The sequence below is a fragment of the Ornithodoros turicata genome, chromosome 1 (assembly GCF_037126465.1).
Source record: "Ornithodoros turicata isolate Travis chromosome 1, ASM3712646v1, whole genome shotgun sequence".
Taxonomy (NCBI): domain Eukaryota; kingdom Metazoa; phylum Arthropoda; class Arachnida; order Ixodida; family Argasidae; genus Ornithodoros; species Ornithodoros turicata.
Window position 1 is genome coordinate 159,307,972 of NC_088201.1, and position 16,882 is coordinate 159,324,853.

The window sequence follows — 16,882 nt, forward strand, 5'->3', positions numbered from 1 at the left end:
AGGAAACTATTGCAGAAGAGCACCATGCATGAAAGCTGATCGTAGGAATTCCAAAGTCTTACTAAATGAGACTTGCAAAAGAACAAAACATCCTAACATGTAACTCCATCAATGGCTAATAAGAGGACTAGGCACTCAACAAATCAACGCGCGCAGAACTCGGGGCAGCACTATCGTCAAGACGACAATGTTCCTTGTCAAAAAAGAAAAAAATACTAAGCGTCAACAAAGGAAAGCATGCATATCGGGGCATATCAGGACACGTCAGGACAAATCGTACGACTGCTGCGCAACAGAGGAAAACAAACACTTGAACAGAGTGAAAAAGGCACTCACCATCATTTTTCCCGTTCACAGCATTCCCTCATTGTAAATCCGCTCGTCACAAAATCCACCTGCATCGTCGAACACCATTCACCAGTGACGAACCACACATCCGTACCCCATCAGAGGCAGACAGAACCCCACCGAAGCTATGCTCTTCCACTGACGGCCAACGCCAGGAGCAGAATTTGCGTGTCGAGACCCGTCAGTGTCCAAGAGAGAAGTGAATCCTTGCGCCCCCTGCAGGCCGTTCTCATTGGTCGTAACGTCATCCTATTGTCTCAGGGCTACACAGTTTTTTCCACTAATGCTCCTCTAGACAAGGTCAACCTGAAACAATAGTCTCTCGGTATGCGGTCATCATGCAGGTGCGTGGCTCAAGGACGCGTACGCTCTAGACAGGGCACCTGTTATTTATTGAATCACTATCCCAAGATTATTTCCTTTATTCTTCTATAACGATTGCGTAGGAAACTATTGCAGAAGAGCACCATAGACAAGAGGAGATTGCAGCATTTCATTCCCAAAGTCTTACTGTACAGGAAAAAAAAATGGTTCAGCAAGACATAAAGTCACACACCTGTCCCCCTCGCGGTTACTCTCTGAACTAAATGAATCGCAAAATTATTAAGAATAGCTCTACTCCCATTCAAGGCAGCACTATCGTCAAGAATATGCCTTGTACAAAAAGAAAAAACTACATGTAGAAGGAAAGCATGTCAGAACAAGCCCAGGCATGTCAGCGCATGTTTGTCAGACAACAAGGGGGAAAAAGCGAAAAGAAGCAAAGAAGGAAACCAGCATCAAACTATTTCCAAGCACACGCACTCCTCTTGTTCAAAAACAGTGCACATCATAAATCCGTCCAGGGCAATACACACTATTTTTCTATTGCCACACTTTTTTCCAGTGACGGTCAATGCATTGCTACAGACTGCGTGACGTCATCACATCCTGTCTGAAGAAGAAGACAGCGGCAAAGACTCCTATTAATTATTGAATCGCAAGATTATTTCCTTTGTCCTACTCTTAATGACATTGATTCTCTCATTAAAATTCAACAAAAAAGCACCCCGCATATTAACGATTTTCACCCCAAAGGCTCATCATGGTCATTAGAATTACAGTAAACTGCCACTGCTCTTTTAAAATAATAAGTGAGACCACTCAACATCACCTCCAGGCTTATGTAATACGTGACCCTTTCTATGCTCATACATTCGTTGTCTGAGGCTACACCTGCGAGCAAAAAAGGCGCGGAAGCCGGGTGGGCAAAGTTCCATTCGCGCATTGCGAGCATAAAGGCGGGAAAGGCTGCGAGCAAAGTTCTATTCGCGCATTCCAAAGCACAAGACAGAACGCCTTTACGGGAACACGATAGCATTCCTATACTATATTAATGATTATTGCATTGCAGTTTAGAAAAACTACAACTAAACTATAATTTTAGGAACCCAACTTTCTATGGAAACTATAATTGCCCTATTACTTGGATCGCTACTAATGAAGCGCTCCAATTTTTTCTCTCTTCCCATTTCAGCCTTGTCATGCAGGGAAGCAGACTCATATCCAACATAATTAATTTACACTGAGGGTGCCGGGCTTCAGGAATTCCTATCCTGCGCTCAGGTGCAAGCATTTCTTCACGGATACCTTTAACAGCTGACTTCCTCAACATATCGAACACCCAACAAAATCAAACAAACAATCAGAGAAACCCTCTTCTCAGCTGTACCATGCGACTGTCTTCTTCGTAAAATCGGTGATCTGAGGAAGAGAGCAGCGAAAAATTGCGCGCACTTGTGCTTGACTTTAAAAAAAACTGAAGCATATGCCAATAAACCAAGAAAAAGACACTCATGTCTGGTATCTGATAGTGCCACATACACAGACGCATTGTCGCAAAGAAAGCACAGGACAGGGATACACAAATTTCCTTAGGTGAGCAGGGAAAAGGCTTAAGACCTCAGGAATAATAGCAGAGTCACTGGACATCGCTACGCGGCTAACACAAGATAACAAGATAATAGCGGCGGGTAAAATTGCAACACTGCTAAACAAGTCCCAACATGCCATCATGACGTCGCAATCCAGGAAAAAGAAGCACGCGCGCGCACACAGCAGCTCAGGAATGCACAAGGAGAGGTGCTTTATAGGAATTTCTACTCCACACACTCAGATACCAGCATTTCTGCACAAATGCCTATAACGGCTGACTTCCTCAACATATCGAGGAAAGCGAATACTAACACTCAACATATAACAAAAAACAAACAAATTCCATTCTCATGAACTCTCTCCTCTGCCGAGCTACTTTCTCCTGCTCTACCTGGATGCTGACTGTTTCCCCTCATCTACATTCTGAGTAAAAGCCGTGAAAGGAGAAAAGAACCGCGAAAAATTACACGTATGTGTGCTCCAATAGCTGTAACTGCAAGAAACCGTAGCGCACGCCAATACACTGAGAAAAATACACCTATTTCTGCCACCAGATAATTCTTGCATAATGCCACATACACAGTCGCATTACCCTTGCGTAAAGAAAGCACAGGACAGGGATACACAAATTTCCTTAGGTGAGCAGGGAAAAGGCTTAAGACCTCAGGTCACCACACATCGTCACGCGGCTAGCACAACATGACACCAACAAGATACTAGCAGCGGGAAGAACTGCAACACTGCTAAACAAGTCCAGACATGCCACGAGGACGTCACAAATCAGGAGAAAAAAAGCACACGCATGCACGCAAAGAGGACAACGCATTAAACACACGGAGCGCTCAGGAATAATCGTAGCGTTACCGCACATCGCTACGAAGCTCAACGTCTAACACAAGACGACAACAACAACAAGATATTAACGAAGGGTAAAAATTGCAACACTGAACAAGTCCAGACATGCGACATCGCATACAAAACACTGCTCATCGGGGAAAAGGCCTAAGCCCGCGGCGGATCATCATAGAGCATACACAACTTCATTTTTCTACTTCGCGTAAACTAAACGCGGTCTGCTTGGAAAACGACGTACAAATTTTCTTAAGGAGCAGAGAAATATAGAAATTTCTACTCCGTGCTCAGATACCAGCATTTCTGCTCAAAAACCTGCAAAAATTAAGCACTGCTTACTTCGTCAAGATATCGAACACCCAACAAAATCAAACAAACAACCCCACTTCCACTGGTAGAACACTATTCAGCTTTTACGCAGGAGGCTTTCTTCTACATAAAAGTAGAGAAAATAAGAAAAAGAGCAGCGAAATATTACACGCACTTTTGCTTGACTTAAAAAACCTGAAGCATATGCCAATAAACCAAGAAAAAGACACTCATGTCTGCTATATGATAGTGCCACATACACAGACGCATTACCCTTGCGTAAAGAAAGCACAGGACAGGGATACACAAATTTCCTTCAGTGAGCAGGGAAAAGGCTTAAGCCGTACCGCCTAGGAATAATCGGAGAATCACCGCTTATCGCTACGCGGCTAGCACAACATGACAGCAACAAGATATCAGCGAAGGGTAAAAATTGCAGCAAGAAAGACACTACTGAACAAGTCTAGACATGCGACATCGAATGCCAAAACACTGGTGATCGGGGAAAAGGGCTAAGCCTGCGGCGGATCATCATAGAGCATACATAAGTTCATTTCGCGTAAACTAAACGCGGTCTGCTTGGAAAACGACGTACAAAGTTTCTTAGGGAGCAGAGAAATATAGCAATTTCTACTCCGTGCTCAGATACCAGCATTTCTGCTCAAAAACCTACAAAATTAAGCACTGCTTACTTCATCAAGATATCGAACACCCAACAAAATCAAACAAACAACCCCACTTCCGCTGATAGAACACTATTCAGCTTTTACGCAGGAGGCTTTCTTCTACATAAAAGTAGAGAAAATAAGAAAAGAGCAGCGAAAAATTACACGCACTTTTGCTCGCATAGCAATAAGAGAAAAAAATAAAATAAAATAAAATATCGACACACACGCTAATAAACTGTGACAAAGACACCCATTTCTGCTATCAGATAATTATTGCATAATGCTAAATACTCATTTGCATTGTCCCTGCGTGAAGAAAGCACAGGGCAGGGATACACAATTTATCTTAAGCGAGCAGGGAAAGTCACTTCTACTCGAACAGCTTAATACCATAAAGTCTGAATTTTTGCAAAGCAAATAAAGCTTGAACAGCGCTACGAACGTGACAGACACATACTAACAAACAAACAAATAAACATACAAACAAACAAACAAACAAACACTTCTATTCATTTCTATTGATAAAGGCGTAAACCACACTACAAGAACAAAGCACGCTGCTTCAGGAAAGCGTATCAAATGCATCGCAACAGGACCGGCTCTCATAAAATAGCCTGCCCAAAACGAAGACTTCACCAGGTTCGCGAGGTAATTCCATTAAAAACGCTCTCGGTCTATCCTACAGATAGCAATGCAAGCACTGCTTCCCTTATTTTTTAAGCCACTATTCCACGCAATGGTACATAAATGTATCACTCGTGTCACATGAAAAAGCACACACAAAGAACTTACTTGTCAAGTGGGATCCCTGGTTCAGGAAAGCGCGCGCGCACACACAGACACACACTCACATTTTCACAATCACAAACACAACGTCTATTCTCACAACCACATAAATCCATATTATTCCTCAGGTCAATAATTATCCTACCATCGTCAAAAGATGGCTCACTCTTGTATGCGATCGCAAAGCGATAGGTCCTCGTTCCGGATGTAATAGGATATCGCCACTCGGCCGACGCGAACCAAAAAAGAAAGAAAGGAATGCGCGTTCGCTATACCTCCACAAAGAAAACGGTGCCGTGCTTCTACGCAGCGCTCATCATACAGGAGTGAATTGTCTTCTTCGTTTTCCTTTTATTTTCTTGCACCCATATATTTTGCAAGAATACTATAGAGACCCAACAGAGCAGTGCGCTCCCATCAACGCACCTTGGGCTGACCTTACACACCCGAAGCCTTTTCTGAATACATTCTGCTGGCGCTGGAATAAAAAGATTTATCGCCAGGGTACAACAATGTCAGCTCTGCTTCCGTTTAAGTGATAAAACAGTGCGCCCGAACCGCGCCCCACGCGAGCCGCACGCGGGCCCGTTTCGGGACGCGACGCGCGCGATTCCCCGTGCGAGCGCAACGCGGGACTCGCGGTTTGGACGCGCGCGATCCGTTTCCCCGAGCAGGCGCACTGTTTTATCACTTAAACGGAAGCAGAGCTGACATTGTTGTACCCTGGCGATAAATCTTTTTATTCCAGCGCCAGCAGAATGTATTCAGAAAAGGCTTCGGGTGTGTAAGGTCAGCCCAAGGTGCGTTGATGGGAGCGCACTGCTCTGTTGGGTCTCTATAGTATTCTTGCAAAATATATGGGTGCAAGAAAATAAAAGGAAAACGAAGAAGACAATTCACTCCTGTATGATGAGCGCTGCGTAGAAGCACGGCACCGTTTTCTTTGTGGAGGTATAGCGAACGCGCATTCCTTTCTTTCTTTTTTGGTTCGCGTCGGCCGAGTGGCGATATCCTATTACATCCGGAACGAGGACCTATCGCTTTGCGATCGCATACAAGAGTGAGCCATCTTTTGACGATGGTAGGATAATTATTGACCTGAGGAATAATATGGATTTATGTGGTTGTGAGAATAGACGTTGTGTTTGTGATTGTGAAAATGTGAGTGTGTGTCTGTGTGTGCGCGCGCGCTTTCCTGAACCAGGGATCCCACTTGACAAGTAAGTTCTTTGTGTGTGCTTTTTCATGTGACACGAGTGATACATTTATGTACCATTGCGTGGAATAGTGGCTTAAAAAATAAGGGAAGCAGTGCTTGCATTGCTATCTGTAGGATAGACCGAGAGCGTTTTTAATGGAATTACCTCGCGAACCTGGTGAAGTCTTCGTTTTGGGCAGGCTATTTTATGAGAGCCGGTCCTGTTGCGATGCATTTGATACGCTTTCCTGAAGCAGCGTGCTTTGTTCTTGTAGTGTGGTTTACGCCTTTATCAATAGAAATGAATAGAAGTGTTTGTTTGTTTGTTTGTTTGTTTGTTTGTATGTTTATTTGTTTGTTTGTTAGTATGTGTCTGTCACGTTCGTAGCGCTGTTCAAGCTTTATTTGCTTTGCAAAAATTCAGACTTTATGGTATTAAGCTGTTCGAGTAGAAGTGACTTTCCCTGCTCGCTTAAGATAAATTGTGTATCCCTGCCCTGTGCTTTCTTCACGCAGGGACAATGCAAATGAGTATTTAGCATTATGCAATAATTATCTGATAGCAGAAATGGGTGTCTTTGTCACAGTTTATTAGCGTGTGTGTCGATATTTTATTTTATTTTATTTTTTTCTCTTATTGCTATGCGAGCAAAAGTGCGTGTAATTTTTCGCTGCTCTTTTCTTATTTTCTCTACTTTTATGTAGAAGAAAGCCTCCTGCGTAAAAGCTGAATAGTGTTCTATCAGTGGAAGTGGGGTTGTTTGTTTGATTTTGTTGGGTGTTCGATATCTTGATGAAGTAAGCAGTGCTTAATTTTGTAGGTTTTTGAGCAGAAATGCTGGTATCTGAGCACGGAGTAGAAATTGCTATATTTCTCTGCTCCCTAAGAAACTTTGTACGTCGTTTTCCAAGCAGACCGCGTTTAGTTTACGCGAAATGAACTTATGTATGCTCTATGATGATCCGCCGCAGGCTTAGCCCTTTTCCCCGATCACCAGTGTTTTGGCATTCGATGTCGCATGTCTAGACTTGTTCAGTAGTGTCTTTCTTGCTGCAATTTTTACCCTTCGCTGATATCTTGTTGCTGTCATGTTGTGCTAGCCGCGTAGCGATAAGCGGTGATTCTCCGATTATTCCTAGGCGGTACGGCTTAAGCCTTTTCCCTGCTCACTGAAGGAAATTTGTGTATCCCTGTCCTGTGCTTTCTTTACGCAAGGGTAATGCGTCTGTGTATGTGGCACTATCATACAGCAGACATGAGTGTCTTTTTCTTGGTTTATTGGCATATGCTTCAGGTTTTTTAAGTCAAGCAAAAGTGCGTGTAATATTTCGCTGCTCTTTTTCTTATTTTCTCTACTTTTATGTAGAAGAAAGCCTCCTGCGTAAAAGCTGAATAGTGTTCTACCAGTGGAAGTGGGGTTGTTTGTTTGATTTTGTTGGGTGTTCGATATCTTGACGAAGTAAGCAGTGCTTAATTTTTGCAGGTTTTTGAGCAGAAATGCTGGTATCTGAGCACGGAGTAGAAATTTCTATATTTCTCTGCTCCTTAAGAAAATTTGTACGTCGTTTTCCAAGCAGACCGCGTTTAGTTTACGCGAAGTAGAAAAATGAAGTTGTGTATGCTCTATGATGATCCGCCGCGGGCTTAGGCCTTTTCCCCGATGAGCAGTGTTTTGTATGCGATGTCGCATGTCTGGACTTGTTCAGTGTTGCAATTTTTACCCTTCGTTAATATCTTGTTGTTGTTGTCGTCTTGTGTTAGACGTTGAGCTTCGTAGCGATGTGCGGTAACGCTACGATTATTCCTGAGCGCTCCGTGTGTTTAATGCGTTGTCCTCTTTGCGTGCATGCGTGTGCTTTTTTTCTCCTGATTTGTGACGTCCTCGTGGCATGTCTGGACTTGTTTAGCAGTGTTGCAGTTCTTCCCGCTGCTAGTATCTTGTTGGTGTCATGTTGTGCTAGCCGCGTGACGATGTGTGGTGACCTGAGGTCTTAAGCCTTTTCCCTGCTCACCTAAGGAAATTTGTGTATCCCTGTCCTGTGCTTTCTTTACGCAAGGGTAATGCGACTGTGTATGTGGCATTATGCAAGAATTATCTGGTGGCAGAAATAGGTGTATTTTTCTCAGTGTATTGGCGTGCGCTACGGTTTCTTGCAGTTACAGCTATTGGAGCACACATACGTGTAATTTTTCGCGGTTCTTTTCTCCTTTCACGGCTTTTACTCAGAATGTAGATGAGGGGAAACAGTCAGCATCCAGGTAGAGCAGGAGAAAGTAGCTCGGCAGAGGAGAGAGTTCATGAGAATGGAATTTGTTTGTTTTTTGTTATATGTTGAGTGTTAGTATTCGCTTTCCTCGATATGTTGAGGAAGTCAGCCGTTATAGGCATTTGTGCAGAAATGCTGGTATCTGAGTGTGTGGAGTAGAAATTCCTATAAAGCACCTCTCCTTGTGCATTCCTGAGCTGCTGTGTGCGCGCGCGTGCTTCTTTTTCCTGGATTGCGACGTCATGATGGCATGTTGGGACTTGTTTAGCAGTGTTGCAATTTTACCCGCCGCTATTATCTTGTTATCTTGTGTTAGCCGCGTAGCGATGTCCAGTGACTCTGCTATTATTCCTGAGGTCTTAAGCCTTTTCCCTGCTCACCTAAGGAAATTTGTGTATCCCTGTCCTGTGCTTTCTTTGCGACAATGCGTCTGTGTATGTGGCACTATCAGATACCAGACATGAGTGTCTTTTTCTTGGTTTATTGGCATATGCTTCAGTTTTTTTTAAAGTCAAGCACAAGTGCGCGCAATTTTTCGCTGCTCTCTTCCTCAGATCACCGATTTTACGAAGAAGACAGTCGCATGGTACAGCTGAGAAGAGGGTTTGATTTTGTTGGGTGTTCGATATGTTGAGGAAGTCAGCTGTTAAAGGTATCCGTGAAGAAATGCTTGCACCTGAGCGCAGGATAGGAATTCCTGAAGCACGGCACCCTCAGTGTAAATTAATTATGTTGGATATGAGTCTGCTTCCCTGCATGACAAGGCTGAAATGGGAAGAGAGAAAAAATTGGAGCGCTTCATTAGTAGCGATCCAAGTAATAGGGCAATTATAGTTTCCATAGGAAGTTGGGTTCCTAAAATTATAGTTTAGTTGTAGTTTTTCTAAACTGCAATGCAATAATCATTAATATAGTATAGGAATGCTATCGTGTTCCCGTAAAGGCGTTCTGTCTTGTGCTTTGGAATGCGCGAATAGAACTTTGCTCGCAGCCTTTCCCGCCTTTATGCTCGCAATGCGCGAATGGAACTTTGCCCACCCGGCTTCCGCGCCTTTTTTGTTCGCAGGTGTAGCCTCAGACAACGAATGTATGAGCATAGAAAGGGTCACGTATTACATAAGCCTGGAGGTGATGTTGAGTGGTCTCACTTATTATTTTAAAAGAGCAGTGGCAGTTTACTGTAATTCTAATGACCATGATGAGCCTTTGGGGTGAAAATCGTTAATATGCGGGGTGCTTTTTTGTTGAATTTTAATGAGAGAATCAATGTCATTAAGAGTAGGACAAAGGAAATAATCTTGCGATTCAATAATTAATAGGAGTCTTTGCCGCTGTCTTCTTCTTCAGACAGGATGTGATGACGTCACGCAGTCTGTAGCAATGCATTGACCGTCACTGGAAAAAAGTGTGGCAATAGAAAAATAGTGTGTATTGCCCTGGACGGATTTATGATGTGCACTGTTTTTGAACAAGAGGAGTGCGTGTGCTTGGAAATAGTTTGATGCTGGTTTCCTTCTTTGCTTCTTTTCGCTTTTTCCCCCTTGTTGTCTGACAAACATGCGCTGACATGCCTGGGCTTGTTCTGACATGCTTTCCTTCTACATGTAGTTTTTTCTTTTTGTACAAGGCATATTCTTGACGATAGTGCTGCCTTGAATGGGAGTAGAGCTATTCTTAATAATTTTGCGATTCATTTAGTTCAGAGAGTAACCGCGAGGGGGACAGGTGTGTGACTTTATGTCTTGCTGAACCATTTTTTTTTCCTGTACAGTAAGACTTTGGGAATGAAATGCTGCAATCTCCTCTTGTCTATGGTGCTCTTCTGCAATAGTTTCCTACGCAATCGTTATAGAAGAATAAATGAAATAATCTTGGGATAGTGATTCAATAAATAACAGGTGCCCTGTCTAGAGCGTACGCGTCCTTGAGCCACGCACCTGCATGATGACCGCATACCGAGAGACTATTGTTTCAAGTTGACCTTGTCTAGAGGAGCATTAGTGGAAAAAAACTGTGTAGCCCTGAGACAATAGGATGACGTTACGACCAATGAGAACGGCCTGCAGGGGGCGCAAGGATTCACTTCTCTCTTGGACACTGACGGGTCTCGACACGCAAATTCTGCTCCTGGCGTTGGCCGTCAGTGGAAGAGCATAGCTTCGGTGGGGTTCTGTCTGCCTCTGATGGGGTACGGATGTGTGGTTCGTCACTGGTGAATGGTGTTCGACGATGCAGGTGGATTTTGTGACGAGCGGATTTACAATGAGGGAATGCTGTGAATGGGAAAAATGATGGTGAGTGCCTTTTTCACTCTGTTCAAGTGTTTGTTTTCCTCTGTTGCGCAGCAGTCGTACGATTTGTCCTGACGTGTCCTGATATGCCCCGATATGCATGCTTTCCTTTGTTGACGCTTAGTATTTTTTTCTTTTTTGACAAGGAACATTGTCGTCTTGACGATAGTGCTGCCCCGAGTTCTGCGCGCGTTGATTTGTTGAGTGCCTAGTCCTCTTATTAGCCATTGATGGAGTTACATGTTAGGATGTTTTGTTCTTTTGCAAGTCTCATTTAGTAAGACTTTGGAATTCCTACGATCAGCTTTCATGCATGGTGCTCTTCTGCAATAGTTTCCTATGCAATCGTTATAGAAGAATAAAGGAAATAATCTTGGGATAGTAATTCAATAAATAATAGGTCCCCTGTCTAGAGCGCACGCGTCCTTGAGCCACGCAGGTGCATGATGACGTCATACCGTGGCTTCACTGCAGATTGACCAAAGGAGCATTAGTGGAAAAAAACAGTGTAGCCCTGAGACAATAGGATGATGTCTGGACCAATGAGAACTGCCAGCAGGGGGCGCAGGAATGCTCTTCTCACTTAGCCTCATGACCAATGAGAACGGCCAGCAGGGGGCGCAGGAATGCTCTTCTCTCTTAGCCTCTCGCAGGTGGCGGTAGGAGCGCGCAGAGGGCGCTACGAGCGCGCGCATGCGTAGCACCCGTAGAGTGGCGCTTACGTCAGTCCACCTCTGGCTCTCGTTTGGAGAAGACGTGCGGTCGTTCGCTCCGTCGTCACTTGATCCCTGGCTGTCGACGAGAGCAGTCGCATCGGTCTGCGCTCCTGCTGTGGTGAGGTGATTTGTTGCGTAACTAATGCTTTCATCAACTTTGTTCCCGCTTTGTTTGCGATTTTCGTGCCAGTGCTGGTTGCTGTTGTCCGGGCATTCCCGCCATTTTCTATCATCTTCTGCCTTGGGACCGGGAGTAGCGCTGGCGTGATTCTTAATAATTTTGTTGTGAGATTAGTTGAGAAAGTAACCGCTAGGGGGTGCAGCTGCGGGGCTTTATACAGGACAAAAAAGCATTACGAGTCAGTTTCTGCCTGCCTCTCGGATGGAGCAGTCGCATGGTTCTGCGCTCCTGTTCTGGTGGGCTCATTTGTTGTGTAACTAATTGTTTTTTCTTGTTAGCTATTGATGGTTTGCATACTCTTGCTTTCCCAGCCTCTGTATTACGAGTGTTTTTCTCCTTACATGTCCAGAGCTGTCCTAACTTGCCCAGACATGCCATGATGACGTCACAGCTGACGTCACAGGATGTCCGGAACTGGTGCTGCGATGCTTTGCAACCTGCCTCCGTGCTCCGTCGCGGCATCGTTGATTTTCGAATAAATTGTTTCTCTCCACTCTATTTCCATCTTTTTATTTTATTTTCTACCTATTTTTTTATTTTTTAGCAGCTCAACTAGCCCACAACTCACACAGTGGTCTGGACTTGTCTTAGATGATCCCCAATTAGTGTAATGACTCCCTGAATGATCCTAATTACTGTGGGGGGTCCCAAATTGCTCTAATTGCTCATTAATGGCGTCCAGGCCACTGTGTGAGTTGTGGGCCAGTTGAGCTGATACATTACTACTGCCGGTACTTGAGCTGATAAAAAATAAAAAATAGGTAGAAAATAAAATGAAAAGATAGAAATAGAGTGGAGAGAAACAATTTATTCGAAAATCAACGATGCCGCGGCGAAGAAACGGCTCCGGGGTGACCAGTGCTTGTTGACGTCGGGTAGTTGCAGAGATCGACGACAGGTGGCCACTTAGTTGCAAGGCATCACACCAGATGGCGCCACCATCATAGCTCTAGAGGAGAGAGACAGAGAACAAGATACTAGCGGCAGGTAAAAATGACAGCACTGCTAAACAAGTCTAGGCATGCGAGAGAAAAGGTCTAACCGCTACTGCTAAACAGAAAACAGTACACATCGGGGGTAAAAGGCTTACGGGGGGACGATCGCTTAGGCCTAACCTCAACACTACGCAGCTAACACAAGGCGGGAACCACACATCGCTAAACATGCGAGAAAAGGCTTAACACGAGCGCGGTCACCGCTAAACACGGCAAACATACGAGAAAAGGAGCGCGCTTGGGCATAACCTGAACACTACGCAGCTAACACAAGGCGGGAACCACACATCGCTAAACATGCGTCAACAGGCTTGGACACCGCAAAACAAGTCTAAACATGCGAGAAAAGGCTTAGCACGAGCGCGGTCACCGCTAAACACGGCAAACATACGAGAAAAGGAGCGCGTCAAATCACTCACCTTTTCCCCCGCGGCAACTTCCAGGCAGAAACTGAGCGAGCGCGGAGAACAAACACGTCTGCTCTCTACGAGAGGCAGCCAGAAACTGAGCGAGCGCGCGGAGCGCACGTCCGTCTTCCGCGACGGTCCGAGAGAAACTGAGAGAGGCGACGCGCAGCGGCTGCTATGGATGCGCGCGCGCCCTCTGCTCCACCCGTCCGCGCATGCGCGCGCGCGCTGCTAGCTCCCTCTGCGCCGGCCGCGGGTGTTTTCGGTTTCGGCTCTCTGCTGCGCGCGCGCTCCTTGCGGCGACGGGTGGCTTTTCAGTTTCGCTTTCATTCTCCGTTCTTTGCGCGCGCGCGTTTATCTCTATAAAGGCAGCGCGCACCGCGCTCGCGTCATCATTCTGACCGATACGTGAAAAACGCCATGTGTGGCTTATTCTCCTGCGCTTCTCGTCGTCGCAAGGAAAAGACAAAAAACGAAGAACTTCGCGAATTTATTCGCGGCATCGTGGAGGAAGCCTTTCAAGTCCACCGCCTGGAATGGTTGCAAGCGCGTCAAGAAATGTGTCAGGACAAGATGAAGACGCTCGACCGCATCTTAGCGGCGGACAGACTGGCGAAAAAGAAGTCCAACTTTAGCCTGGACAATCTGTATTGGGAACGCAGTTCCGATGTAGAGGACGACGACGAGGATGTGTAAATAAAAGCGATACATTTCTCTTCGAGTCTCAGTCTCTTCTTTTTCTTCGTGCAACGTGTACGCACGCAACATGTCTTCCCCCGAACCTTTTCGTTTCCGTCATCCCTTTCGCTGTATCTTAAGCGGCCCCTCCATGTGCGGCAAATCTACTTTCGTTGCTAACGTGCTGAGGAACCTGAACGACGTGGTAGACAAGCCTCCGTCACAAATATTCTACGTGCAGAAATATGCTTCGCCGAGCATGCAGGACGAATTCGGGGACTCCGTAAAATTTACCAAGGAGCTACCGCGAGAGTGGGACACGTCGCGCGCTACGCTGATCGTCGTCGACGATCACATGACCGACGCCGGTTCCTTGAAGGAGGTGACCGATCTTTTCATTCGGGGTTCTCACCACGCCAACGCCTCGATCTTACTCGTTCAAAACATCTTTTTCGACAGTAGCCATTTTAGAACAATATCCTACAACGCCAGTTACGTCGTCCTGTGGCGCACCGTGCGCAGCGTGCACCAGATGGAACATTTCGGCCAACAGCTATTTGGCAGAAAAAGATTGGAGTATTTTCTGGACGCATATAAACAAGCGATGTCGTCGCCCCACGCATATTTACTCGTGGATCTTCACAACTATACGCACGAGGATCACAGGTTGCGTAGCAATATCTTTCCGGGAGAACGTCAATATATCTACGCTCCGAAATGAATCTCCGCCCTCACCTCACATTACTCAAAGTACTCTCCACTCTACCCCCTCCACGCCGCCGCGACGTCTTGAGACGTTCGTCCTCGTCCGACATGAAACACCTCTCCGAAATTTGCCTCAATGTATTGAACGGAAAGGTGGCTCTAGCTCCAGATACGTTCGCGCGTTTGAAGAAGCACAAACGCTTTTTACGACGGCTCGCCTACAAAAAAATTCACAAGAATCCGCAACGTTTGAAGCGCTATCTGTCTCAGCAGCGAGGACAGGGCGTGCTTTCGTCGGTGGTTCCTCTCCTGCTTTCCGCCGTGTTGAACCTTTTCGCCAATGGCCAAGAGAATTGAAGTGACCACCTCCTCCTCCATCGGAAACATTCTTTCTTCGAAGGAGAGTGACGACGTCAAAGTGAAACTCATACTGCAAGCACTGTATCGCATACTCAAGCAGTACGGATTTGACCCCTACGACAATAAAAACAAGGCGTCCGACGCTACAAATGACTTTGACTATTCGCTCCTCTCTCCAGAGGTGGACGAAGAGGAAGCGGAAAGGGTCGTCTCGGAATTAAAGAAGGTTCTTTCCTGGGATCGCGAGGGTTGTGTCTCCGTGTCGGGCAAGCCCATCAGACACTCCTCCGTTTACGAACTCGTCAATTATTTGTTGCAACGTAAGACGGGAAAGAAACCTTCCTGGTTCCCCAAAGTCTCGAAACTATTGCGTCTGATTTCTCTACCCAAATCTCGCGAGCCTCAACAGCAGCAGCAGCAGCAGCAGGCCTCCATTGCGTGGACGACTTATGGAGGGATATGAGAAACCAGAGGGTGGTTTGGGGGGTGTGGAACGCTATAGAAAAGCGCATCACTTGAGCAAAAAGAAGGCTCTCGCCATTCTCAGAAAGCTGGATGCCTACACGCTCCACCATCCGGTCAGAAGAAAGTTTAATAGGAGACGCATCATCGCGCTCAAGATCAACGACGTGTGGCAAATGGACCTCGCCGATTTTTCAAAATACAAGAGATTCAACGGTGGCTACCGCTACATTCTCGTGGCAATCGATTCCCTCTCCCGCTTTCTGCGCACCCTCCCGCTAAAGACGAAGCGCCCCGCCGAAATGAAAAGGGCCATGATAAGACTTTTTCGGGGAGGTAACGTACCTACACGCATCTTTTGCGACAGAGGCGGGGAATTCTACAACAAGACCGTCAAGGAGTATCTCTCACGAAAGAAGGTACAGATGTATTCTACCTTCTCTCCAGTAATCAAAGCGTCGCAGGCAGAGCGCGTCATACGCACTTTACGCGACAGAATATTCCGTTATTTTAGAGTAACGGGAAAATACCACTTCGTTTCCGCGCTTCCCAAGATCGTGCGCGACTACAACACCACCAAACACAGGACTTTGGGCATCAGCCCGTCCGAAGTCACGCCCGAAAACGAATTGGAGCTGTTCAATAAGATAAATGGGAAGCCCGTCGTACCCTCCGTGAAAAAGAAGCTCAAACTGGGGGATAAAGTGAGGGTCCTACTTCACAGAAAAGGTTTTCATAAGAGCTCGGAAGGGAGTTGGTCGCCTCAGATTTTCACCGTCTCCCGCCTGAGAGACACCTCTCCTCCCGTCGTACACCTGGAAGATTACCGGGGTAAGGAAGTGGACGGATCTTTCTACCCGGAGGAGGTACTCGTCGTAACCCGAGACGCCAATCAGCCTTGGCCAGTAACGAAAGTGCTGAGGAAGAAGCAGGTGAACGGTCAGAGCTTCTCCTTGGTTCGCTGGTTCGGTTACGACAAAGAACACGACAGTTGGGTTCCGTGCAGCGACGTGGTCAAGATTGGGAAATGATGTCAGACATCTACGTCCACCTGCTCTCGAACGCCAGCATGGATAAGTTTCCCTCGAATAAACTCAACGCCTTCACGGTAGCTTTCGATAGCCCGCTTCAGCTCTCGAATCGGTATAAAGTCGGTCTGATGGATCTCAGCATAAGTAACGATTTTTTAAATATCGGGTACGAAAGGCAAGATGCGAAAATCGAGGTTTCTTTCGAGGATACGGTGGAAGCCGGCAGAACTTTTCGTGTCACCTCGGATCTCGAGAGGGATTTGGGAAAAGCCCTTTCGGAATTCGACGTTTCTTTCGCGTACAATAAATCGCGATACGACTTCGTCTTACCCGTGGACGTGAAAGCCGTGGAATTGGACCCTCGGCTCGCGCAAGCGCTCGACGCCTCGCTAGCGTCCCGCGAAGCAGGTCGTGCGGTGAAACCCCCCAAATTGAGCGAACGCGAAGCCACCTCAATCTTATTGGAGCACGCCGCAGCCGCCGTCGCTTTCGGCGACGTCACTCTGAATTCGGAAACCACGTCCCTACGGAACACACTCAACAAGTATTTCCAGACGCACAAGCTGGACGCCTCGCTAGAATTCGCGGATAACGTGTACTCTCTGAAAACACCGAAAGGGTTGCACGTACCGGAACCCTTTGTCAAGCTGCTACATCTCACACCCGTCGAGGGACACGAAGAAACGCTACGCGTCTCTCTCCCCGTAGCGCGT

The 16,882-nt window shown here is 46.3% G+C and overlaps 2 long non-coding RNA genes across 2 annotated transcripts; one reads left to right on the forward strand and one right to left on the reverse strand.

Moving 5' to 3' along the window:
- The first annotated feature begins 11,245 nt into the window (after positions 1-11,245).
- On the forward strand, positions 11,246-12,029 carry LOC135371816 (uncharacterized). Its single transcript, XR_010415728.1, has 2 exons — positions 11,246-11,468; positions 11,881-12,029. It is a non-coding gene; the product is annotated as an uncharacterized LOC135371816 (long non-coding RNA).
- A 295-nt stretch (positions 12,030-12,324) lies between these two features.
- On the reverse strand, positions 12,325-12,997 carry LOC135371827 (uncharacterized). Its single transcript, XR_010415729.1, has 2 exons — positions 12,946-12,997; positions 12,325-12,480 (listed from the first exon to the last, which is right to left on the reverse strand). It is a non-coding gene; the product is annotated as an uncharacterized LOC135371827 (long non-coding RNA).
- Positions 12,998-16,882: the final 3,885 nt, after the last annotated feature.